This window comes from Schistocerca serialis, chromosome 5 (genome assembly GCF_023864345.2).
Source record: "Schistocerca serialis cubense isolate TAMUIC-IGC-003099 chromosome 5, iqSchSeri2.2, whole genome shotgun sequence".
Lineage (NCBI taxonomy): Eukaryota > Metazoa > Arthropoda > Insecta > Orthoptera > Acrididae > Schistocerca > Schistocerca serialis.
The window spans coordinates 311,371,174-311,383,095 of NC_064642.1; positions in this window are offsets into that span (position 1 = coordinate 311,371,174).

The window sequence follows — 11,922 nt, forward strand, 5'->3', positions numbered from 1 at the left end:
TATTTGTACATAAATATGACTCAATTACGGAACGACAATATATCATGTCTTCAAGTTTCACTGCAAGAATGATTTGAAATTTTTTATCCGTAATACCCTTGGAACAGTGAGCCAGTCGCCACAGCTCTAACGTATCTGTAAATAAACATCATATAAACGACAATGTATGCTGTACATGGTATAGGAGCTTATTAGCATCAAAGATTGTGTATCCAAATTGTTTGCTTATTTCGCATTCAGTGTAAGTACACTATTCAGCCACTAACAATGAAAATTGCAATATTTTCTACTTAGACATGAACATGGTTCATTAACACAACAAAACATTGTTTCTGGACTGTTGTGTATACAAAGGCAAATTTAATTTATGAACATTGGAACTGTTGATTTCTTAAAAAATAGTTGCACATAGACTAGGATGCTGTGGTCACACTTGAAAATTGCTCACTAAAATACATCACTGACCTCGAAACATTCCTGTGTCACTCCTTAATAAAAGACTGATAGTACTTGTAGCGAATGGACCCCTAAGATTGTTGAGGTCCGAAAGTGGTTTTTCTCTTTGTTGGTCGTTGATCGTACTTCGAGCAGATTGAAGATTAAGTGATTAATGTCCTACACATCTGAGCTGTTGAAATCACAGGTCTTTGAATTTCTTAGTTGTAGACGCAATAAGTGCGTAGGAAAGCTGCTGTTATTAAATCTCATCCTCATGATTGTAGCGATAGCTCTGCAGTGTACAGACATGTTGTGGAAGCACAGAAAATTGGGTATCTGGTGTTGTATCCAACTATAGTATTTCCCTTTATTTAAAAATGATGTCTTCCTTTCCTCTTCCCACTGGCATCTAATACCCCATTTTAATTTAATGTAATAAGTTGGTGTAAGGTAACATGATATCTAACAGAGTTTCAGATAGGTCAGCTTCCTTGGCCAACAAGTCTACAGTTTCGCTAAACAAAATACCTGCGTAAGCTTGTAACCTCCCCACAAAAATATAATAATTAAAAATGTGCCATGAGCCAAGTGTAGCCTCCCCACACTTATATTTAAATATGAAACCATTACCCATGAACCAGGAACCAAGCTTAACCCCGCACAAGAATAATGATTATTAAATGAATTTTAATTATATTGTAACCTCTGAACAAAATTAATTTTAATGTAATCTCTGAACAAAATTGGCTCCCACTTATAGTCTCTGTGCAAAAAATGCATTCACATTTAATGTAACCTCAAAATTCAATTCGTAAATCTGGAAATAATAATAAAAAACTAAATAGTAACCTGATAAATTTTATGAGGACAGCAGTGCTGCCCTTTGGCCCTGTATTCTGAATAAAAAAGCAAAAATTCTTATTTCAATAAAAACTGCAAATATATCTGCTCTTATGTAGAAATTTTTTGACACAGCTTCGTGCAATTCTGGCGTATATTTTTTTTCTGATTCTTGAATGGAATGATCATGCATTGGAAATATTCTCTAAATTGAAATGAATGCTTTTCTTTAAAAAAATTACTTTATATCATGAAAATTATTATTGCGGCATTTTTGAAAGAAGTTAATAACAGTTAATATACATTACAAAATATGCGCAAGGCTGCTTCTTTACCTTCTACAATAATACTCATCCTCCAGAGTCCCGACCAGAGCAGACTGCCGACACGCGCGGGCACGCGCCGACCACTGCCTACTCAAGACTAACGCAGACTAAAGCAGACTGAAGACTAATGCCGACTACTACGGACTGACTACTACTGAAGACTAAAGCAGACTGACTATTACTGTCGACTCGCGACAAGCAACAACTAACTACATACTACTCTCTGATCAGAGATTCTGACATACCTCGCCCATCGCCGGCAACACATACGTCTTACATAACCCTCCACTGGGGCGGCAAAAATTTAGCAGCGATGGTGAGTCAATTGGACTTACCACGAGCAACAATTTTTTCTTAATTAACTAAGTTTACAATCACAGAATATATACATATATATAAGTGCAGAACATGAAATAAAATATAGTGCACATGCACTGAGTACAGAACATATCAAGCAAAGACAAAATGTATACACAATGAGTATAAAACATATTAACAAATGGCAAAAGTGCACACGCACTGCAGTACAGAACATATCAGCAGATCACAAAATGTATACAATGAGTACAAAACATACTAACAAATGACAAAGGTGCACACGCACTGTATTTCATACCATATCAGAAAATCACAAAGTATACGGAATGAGTACAAATCATATTAACAAATGGCATAAAGTGCACACGCACTGTAGTTCAGAACATATCAAGAAATCACAAAGTATACGAAATGAGTACAAATCAAATGAGTACAAATCATATTAACAGATGACATAAAGTGCACACACACTGTAGAAGTCTTAAACATTTTTACAACAACTAAACATATCAAGGAGTGAAATAAAGTGCACACAGACTGTAAACGTCTTTAGCATATTTACATAACATATCACGGATTGAAATAAAGTGCTCACGCACTGTAGAAGTCTTTAGCAATTTTACATAACATACCATAGAGTGAAATAAAGTGCACACACACTGTAAAAGTCTTTAGCATATTTAGGACAACTAATCTTGTTAACAAATGAAATAAAGTGCACACGCACTATATATATCTTTATCATTTTACAAGAACTAGGAAAGGAATGGGAAGGATTGCGTCATGGTTGTAGCACATTAGGTTGCACGCAGCTGCACTGAAAGTCCATATCTTTCTGCAGAAGCACAACACCAAGTGAGACAATCTGAAGTTCCTTTCCCTGAAGTATTAATCAGTGTAGCCAAGACACTGAAATGTCGTAGTAATATTCCATATTATCATTTTGGTAGTACATTAGGTACACCAAACAGTGGGACCATAATAATATCTCCATCGCTCAAGGTGGTGGACAGCATGTCGTGTCAACACCATGTTCTTGTAAGGCACACCAACGTAGAATTAGTGCAGAAACCAAATATAGTGCTCCATGAGCATGAGGATAGACAGGACAAACGGATATTGCAGTATTTCTGGTAATTAGATCAAAGGTGAAGGACATTAAGTCACATACTTGTCTTCATTGAGAATTACACTAGTCTAACAACTGATTTGAGTAATTGGTGGCACTCATCCCCCAGTTACTGAACATTTCTGTACCATGTATGAAGTATTACAGAATAATGTTCATAAGTAATCTGTTTACAGAGAACATTGGCACTCATTGACCAGTTACAAACCATCAGATGTCATCATTCAAAACAGGAGCTAATAAATGGCATAGTATTAACATAATTCACTTAGTTACAGTAATCATTGGCACTCATTGTCCAGTTACAAAACATATAGCAAGTATTGAATAGTACAAAACATTTTTCATCATTCAAGTGACATATGACATATTTAAAAATAATTATTGGCACTCATTGGCTAGTTACTAGACATGTAGCGAGTATTGAATATTACAAAACACTATTCATAACCCATCTGATCGCAATAATTATTGGCACTCATTGGCCAGTTACAAAGTATTCATATAGTTTTACAAAACCTTATTCAGTATCATTCAGAAGTTATCATTCAAAATGAGAGTCAATTATTGGCATAGCATTTATAGAGTATAACCAAATATTATTTACAGAAATTATGGGCATACTATTTATGCATTATTACAAAATATCATTCACTATTACTCACAACTAATCATTCCAGTGATGTAGGACATATTGAAAATATAACCTACTGTAACTATTATTCAAGGTCTGTGATTAGAAAACATTATTCAGTGTTACTCAGAATTCATCATTCAAATGACATATTACTCAGAACTGATCATTCCAGTCAGATAGAACATATTGAGAATGTAACATACTGTAACTATTATTCAATTTTTTTTTGCTAGCAATGCATTGCGTTGGGATCGATAATTAATTACTGGGGCATAACAATATTTGCTTTTGAGTTATTGCTGCAAATGAAGATGTGTAACGTCATTCGTCATGAGTCAGCTGTAGCAAGGCTATGAAACAAATAGAGTATATGTGATCACATTTATGAATGACACAGGTTTAATGACCAACTGCTTATAGCACATTAATTTCATGAATAGTTTCTCCTGCAAAAAATATAAAATGGATTATTAAACTAAAAGAAGAAACGCATGTTATGCTGAAAAGTAGTGAACTTCGAATTAACAGGTAATGAAATGTGTATTAAATATATATGTTCTCTAGCTGTCCTTTCCAAAACCTTCAGTCATCATACCATGCGACATAAGACATACTGTCAAAACGAACTGCAACAAATACCTAAATAACTACATAGCATTTCTTAACTAATAGTAAATATATAAACTTCATCATTATTTTCATCTGCAAAGAAAAACTTCATTATCATCACCTCCAAAGAAAAACTTCATTATCCATATCATCATAATTCCATTATTATCATCACCTGTAAAGAAAAACTTCATTATCCATATTAGCATACTCTTCATCACTATTCATCATCATTCATTATCATCTGCAAAAAAGTCACTTCATTATTCATTATACAACTATTCATAGTATAGAGTTCCTTATTTCTAGCATATTTCATCACTAAAACTAAGATGTGTAGTTCTGTCTGACAGCCTGCATCATTCGCCTCGCATTCTGAAAGAAAAAATTAGTTAAGACTGCTATTCTACGATGTGTATAGTATATTCTTGTTAATCCTTGTTAATTCTGATCCATTTACTCTTCGTGACGAGGTATCGCATCTTCTTTCGTTCATTCCGAAGGTGAAATTCCCATTTCTGTTTAATTTATTTCTTTCACACGTTATTTCTTTCTGAAAATGATGAACAAAGATTAATGTCTTGCATTTAAATCATATACCTACTAAATAAAAACTGGTTTATAGTAACATAATTGAGCATACAGCATAGCATGACAGAAAACGTAATATGTCAAAAACATAGACAGTGTTCATAGGCAAAAATGTACACAGTGTATCACAATGTGGCAGCAAAACAAAATGTAAAATAGTCACAATGTTGAGATATCATAAGGCAAAATGTCAAAGTCAACTGGTGTTTGTTATATCTTAAATATTTCACAGTGCATACAAACAAAACAGTAAAACAATCATACATACATGAAAAATGAAAAATGTGCACAGTCTGATGTGTAATGACAAGAAAAGCGACCTGCTAACCTTACCTTGCCGGGCACTTGCCAAGAAAATATACGATAATCATCAGTAAGTGTTCATGTGAATATAATTGCATAAGTGGTCATAAAAAAAATTAGGAAATGGCATTATAGTGTGATAAATCATAAAGTACCTTCACTCAATAAAAGGTTTGATGTTGGAGATATGGTGATTCCCTTTGGTTTTTCTGGTTCTCAGAGTTTCGACGTGTACTACATTGGGGTGAGGAACGCTGCGAATACTATATGGACCTGCATATAGAAGCTCAAATTTACTACATCTACTTTTTCCTTTGTTAGATAAATAATGTGTGCGTACTAATATCTTCTGTCCAGTGTGAAAATCACGGCGTGTACAAACCTGTTTTTGCTGTCTTCTCTGGCGCTCTGAGGCTCGTTTGATGTTATTCAGCGCTATGTCAATTATTTCATGGTGTCGTAGTCGACGAAATGTAGGAAAGGTTACTAATTCTTTAATTTTATTAGGTGGTTCAACATTTTTCAGTATAACAGACGGAGATTAATTTGGTATGGAATTAATTACATCCTGGAATGAGAGTATGTGTGTGTCCCAATCAATATGTCTTTTATGGCAGTATATTCTACACAGTTTACCAATTTCTTTCATTAATCGTTCACAAGGGTTCGAAGAAGCATGGTACCTGGATATATAGATCGAAGAAATGTTTCTAGCTCGTAACATACGTGTCCTAATAGCAGATCGAAACTGTGGTCCATTGTCGGAAATTACTTTCAACACATGCCCTACATGAAATAGAAAATGTTTTACAAATGCTTTCGATACAGTTTTAGCAGTAGCTTTGCGTAACGGAGTGAAGGTAACAAATTTTGAAGTAAGTTCAACAGCGACAAAGATGTAGCAAAAACCTCTATTAGTTCTGGGAATCGGACCAAAAATGTCTACACCGGCCATGTGTCTCAATTTAACAGGTACAATGGGATGTAATGGAGGAATATGTGAAGTCGTATCTGACTTAGCTTTCTGGCACATTTTACATGACGCTAAAACTCGTCGAATACGTTTCTCCATGTTGGTAAAATAACAGTTCTGTCTCAGTATAAGAAAACATTTTCTGGCTCCGTAATGTGCGTAACTTAAATGAGTATACCAGATTAATTTGTTAACAAGTTCGTCAGGAATGCATAATAAGCAATTGTTGCTGTCAGGGTGAGAGCGGCGAAACCGAATGTTATTGCGTACAGTGTAATGGTTTCTAATGGTAACATTATTCCTATCTTGGCAAAGTTGTTTAATTTCTCTCCACACGTTGTCTTTACTCTGCTCTTGTGCTATGTCTTGTAATGACGACGAAATGAAATTTTCAAATGCAACTTGTTGAATGTACATGATGCTGAAATTTGCTTTGCAGAAGTTGGTTGCGATGTCTTGCTGATTGTTGCTGAGAGAACGGGATAGTGCGTCTGCTACAATATTTTGTGTGCCGGGAATGTGAACAATTGTAAAATTAAATTCCTGCAAATAAAGTTTGCAGGAATAAAGTTTACTAAATCTGTCGTGTGTAAATTTAGCGGAGAGTAAAAACTGTGTCGCTCTATGATCTGTGTAAACGGTGGTATGTCTTCCATAAAGAAAATGCCGAAATCTCATAAATGCCCATACAACACATAATGTTTCAAGCTCTGTAACAGAATAATTGTGTTCAGCAGGCGACAGAATGCGACTCGCAAAGGCTATGTTTTTAATTACTGTTGTCCCATCTTCTTCAATTTCCTCAAAAATGTGTACGCCTAAAGCGGTGTTAGAACTGTCGGTGGCAATGAAAAAATTTCTAGTAACATCTTGGTGCGATAAAAGTGGTGCATTCAACAAAGCATGTTTCAGATTCACTAATTCAGACTATTGGTTTTTCATGTAAAAGTATGTCTCATATGTCGTCAAAAGTAATAACATTTGCGTGTACAAGATTCTCTGTGTCAAAAGTATTGCTTGCGTTACTGGAAGATGCATCCTGTACTGTATCTAGCCCAATTCTTTCTGACGTGCTATTATTTGCGGGAGGATGCTGTGGCATTTCGACTATTTGTACTGTTCTGTTATTTCTTCCTGACGTATTACGTTCGGGATGATATCTACTGTCTGGTTCATTCATGATAATATGCTGTTGCGGATGATTTTGCCGCAGATAAGAGCGACTGTTATTAAACGTACGCTGATAATTATGCTCATTACTTTTATGTCTGTCATGATAGTCATTTCTATACGGTGCATTGCGCTAGGAATTGAAATGGTGTGTTTTCTGTACGTAGTTATTTCCTTGTTGCATTACTATTTGTTGGAGCTGATGCTATACTCGTAGGCGGCGAAACATTAAAGCTTGGTTGACCTTGTACATTACATTGTTGGTTAGGTATGCTAACCGGTTGGTTTTGTTGCTATTGCAGTGAAAAACCTCTATTGTTACCAAAAATATGTTTGCGACTACTGAAAATTTTACACAAACTGATGATTAAAATTTTGTTTGTTATTAAAATTTTGGTGGTTGTCATTTCTAGAGCGTCTAATAATAAATTGTCACTTTCGGTAAAAGTTGTCTTATCGGGTTATCCTAGATAGAGCAATAGTTGAAGAGCTTTTTTGATAGATATAAAGGATAGCAGAAGAGAAGGCAGCAGTGCAGAAAACTAAAGATGAAACAGCACTACTACGGCTCAGGGCCCTGTGCACGCTATGGCACATATTCATTAAAGCGTAATGAATCCCCTGAGGTCAATTACGCGCTGCAAATAAATTTTAGTTTTTGCGTTACTGGCAATGCCGTTGAAAATTCAGAAGCAAATTGCTGTATCCATGCTAATTCTAGTTTCTGCATTACAGATAATGGCGATGAAAGTACAAAAATAGATTGTCGTATCCAGTTCAAAGCGTGTACCTGTGCTCTGTCATTTTTAAATATCTTAGATTTTCTTACGGATAAAAATTGCTCGTAATCAACATTATCGTCTCTGAATGTGTGAACAGGTTCAGGATTGCATAAGAATCTATTTGTCTGTGTCACTTCGTATTCTAAATCACGTAGTCTCTGTAAATTACGTACATTATACTGGCTGTGTGAGTGTGACAAATATTCGGAATGTGCCGTATGCTGTGTTATTGACTGAAATATTTTTTATTTCTGTCACCTCTTGCTGTAAAGTCGACAATTTTCTACGTAATGTATTATTGGACGAATCTATCTCACTGATCGTCTGCTGTAAATTTTGGAATTCAGGTGTTTGATTAAACGAAATCGGTGAAGTATCGTCTGATTTGCTGTCATTATTACTTTCAATAACGTCAATACGACTGGCCAATTCATCATATTTTTCAGTCAGTATTTTTACTTGATCATCGTTTTTAGTTTCACAAGCATTAATTTGTTTTTGTATTCTACGTGTGGTTTCGTTCAATTTTTTAACGTCTGCTTTGATGGCATTGGAATCCTGTATTAGTTCTAATTGTTCAAGTCTGTCGGTCACTGTCTGAAAGTCTACTGTGTGTGTATCTGTTTTTGATTTAAGATCGGAAATTTCATCGCGCAATTCGGTGTTCAACTGTTTGATAGTATTAATTTCATCTGATACTGTAGCAATATTATTGTCTACGTATGTTTTTGCTTTCGTAAACAATTTACGTTTATCTTCCTGTCTCTGTGCGGTAATTGTTTCCATGACTTGTCGTTTTACTTTATTTTGTTCCTGTATGAATTTACGGTAACGCGTTTCACTGTTTTGTAGGTGGTGATTAAAACGTTCGTCAATTTGACTGTTCTGTTGGTCGAATTTCGCATCTACTTTTGCATCCAGTGTGCGTGAAAGTTCTGCTGACATTAATTTAAACTCCTCGCGTAATTGTGTTGTGTTTTCAGAGCATTGTTTACCGACCGCACTAATTTCGTCTCTGAGTGATTCTGTTGCAGCTGCTTGCGTATTCCTTAATTCGTGAGCAACAGATCTAATTTCTTCACTACTTTTCCTAGCACAAGCCTTAATTTCTTCACGTAATTGTTCTTTAGTATCATGACATTGCGCGGCAACAGCTGCAATCTGTTCACTAAGTTGTTTGTTCTGTTCATTTAGGTGGTCGTGTTTTTCACTCAACTATTTGAAGTTTTCATTAAGGTTGTCTTGTTTTTCATTAAGTTGTTTGAAATTTTCATTAAGGTTGTCTTGTTTTTTATTAATTTCATTAAGTCGTTTGTTCTGTTCACTAAGTTGTTTGTGATTGTTGTCTTGTCTTTCATTCTGTTGTTTGGAATTTTCATTAAGTTGTTTGAAATTTTCATTAAATTCTTGTCTGAGATTCTCGTTAAGTTGTATCATTAATGCTATGACTCGATCCATGTCAAAATTAGCTACTGTATTCTTTGTGCTGTTTAATGGCGTACCTGCAATTGTCACGTTTTGTGTATCCATTTGGATATTCTGTGATTCTTGAAAAGGTTTGCCAATCGAATGTGCACTGTTCGTCACTAAATCGGAATCAAATAAATCTGTCGTACTTTGAGTACATTGTTCATTTTCGTTAGAAATAATTGTCTGTTCATTACGTAAATTTTGCAAACCGGGTGTGTCAAACTGGGCAGCGTTCATTGTAACAGAACGTCCCACATCATCAATTGTCGCTAAATTAACAGAGGACACAATTGAATTTGTTTGCTCATCACTATGATCAAAATCATTACTAGTGGTCAGTACGCACTGATTGTCTGTAAATGGAGAATTCTCATCACTACACTGAGTGTCGCAAGTGCAATCGGTCAAATTATTCGAGTCGGCTATTTCACTCATCACACATCGCGATGTACTGTTAACAGTTTTTCGCGGCATTTTTTACAAAAATCAAAATTAAGCACAAATGAAACAAGGACAATGCAAAATGCAACAAACACAATTACAAGAAAGAGCAATAAATTGCCGATGATCTGTGAAAGAAAGAGTGACAAATTAGTAAATGCGTTGCGCCAGATGCAAACTACATTTAATTAAATAAGAGCAGATATATGACTACTTATCAGAAGATTCACAAAGAAATACGATCCTGGCCGGATGTCGCAAAGTGTAACCTCCCCACAAAAATATAATAATTAAAAATGTGCCATGAGCCAAGTGTAACCTCCCCACATGTATATTTAAATATGAAACCATTACCCATGAACCAGGAACCAAGCTTAACCCCGCACAAGAATAATAATTATTAAATGAATTTTAATTATATTGTAACCTCTGAACAAAATTAATTTTAATGTAATCTCTGAACAAAATTGGCTCCCACTTATAGTCTCTGTGCAAAAAATGCATTCACATTTAATGTAACCTCAAAATTCAATTCGTAAACCCGGAAATAATAATAAAAAACAAATTAGTAACCTGATAAATTTTATGAGGACAGCAGTGCTGCCCTTCGGCCCTGTATTCTGAATAAAAAAAGCAAAAATTCTTACTTCAATAAAAACTGCAAATATATCTGCTCTTATGTAGAAATTTTTTGACACAGCTTCGTGCAATGCTGGCGTATATTTTTTTTCTGATACTTGGAAGGAATGATCGTGCATTGGAAATATTCTTTAAATTGAAATGAATGCTTTTCTTTAAAAAAAATTACTTTATATCATGAAAATTATTATTGCGGCATTTTTGAAAGAAGTTAATAACAGTTAATATACGTTACAAGATATGTGCAAGGCTGCTTCTTTACCTTCTACAATAATACTCATCCTCCAGAGTCCCGACCAGAGCAGACTGCCGACACGCGCGGACACGCGCCGACCACTGCCTACTCAAGACTAACGCAGACTAAAGCAGACTGAAGACTAATGCCGACTAGTACGGACTGACTACTACTGAAGACTAAAGCAGACTGACTATTACTGTCGACTCGCGACAAGCAACAACTAACTACATACTACTCTCTGGTCAGAGATTCTGCCATGCCTCGCCCATCGTCGGTAACACATACGTCTTACAAGCTTTAATGCAAAATAAATACAGTGGAACAAGGCTATAACAACACTCAAAGGACCCTGAAAATCATATTCTTATAAACAAGTGTTGTTGTATTTTCAGGCAATTGTGGTGACAAATGGAAAATGTATTTAGCCTTGTTTTATTTTACATACAGTATTCACTTTTAATCTTATATGCATACAGTAGATACACCAGTATGTCGAGTACTTCTCAAATTTCTTTACTTATGGGTGAAGTTATCAGTCTTTTTATGTTGCTGCCTATTTGTCCAATACACACTTTCTAAATTCTACGTTCGTTGTTTCATTTGCAATTTCACTGCTCCATCCTCTAGGTTCATATAATATTTGCACAATTCTAATAGCTTCTAAAGTGTCACTCACAATAGGGTTAGGCACTTATTTCTTTTTTATCCTCTTCTTCTCCATCTCCCTCGCTCACTTCTTGATTACCGTGGCCCTGATTCTTCACTTCATTTGCAATTTTGTCTTCAATTAGCTCTTCGGTTGTGACAATGTCATCACTTATTGTTGCATACGTTTCATAGTTGCACTGATTAAGAACATCACAGTTAATTTCCGGCAGCAATGCAGATCATCTATGTCATCGAACGTGCCTTCCATTTCAGAGACATTTATTCCTTCAGTTGTGATTCCCGCATGACGGAAAAGGTTCTTCATTGTTCGGCTGTGATCTGGCTCCCAGCTTTGGTAATGCATCCATCA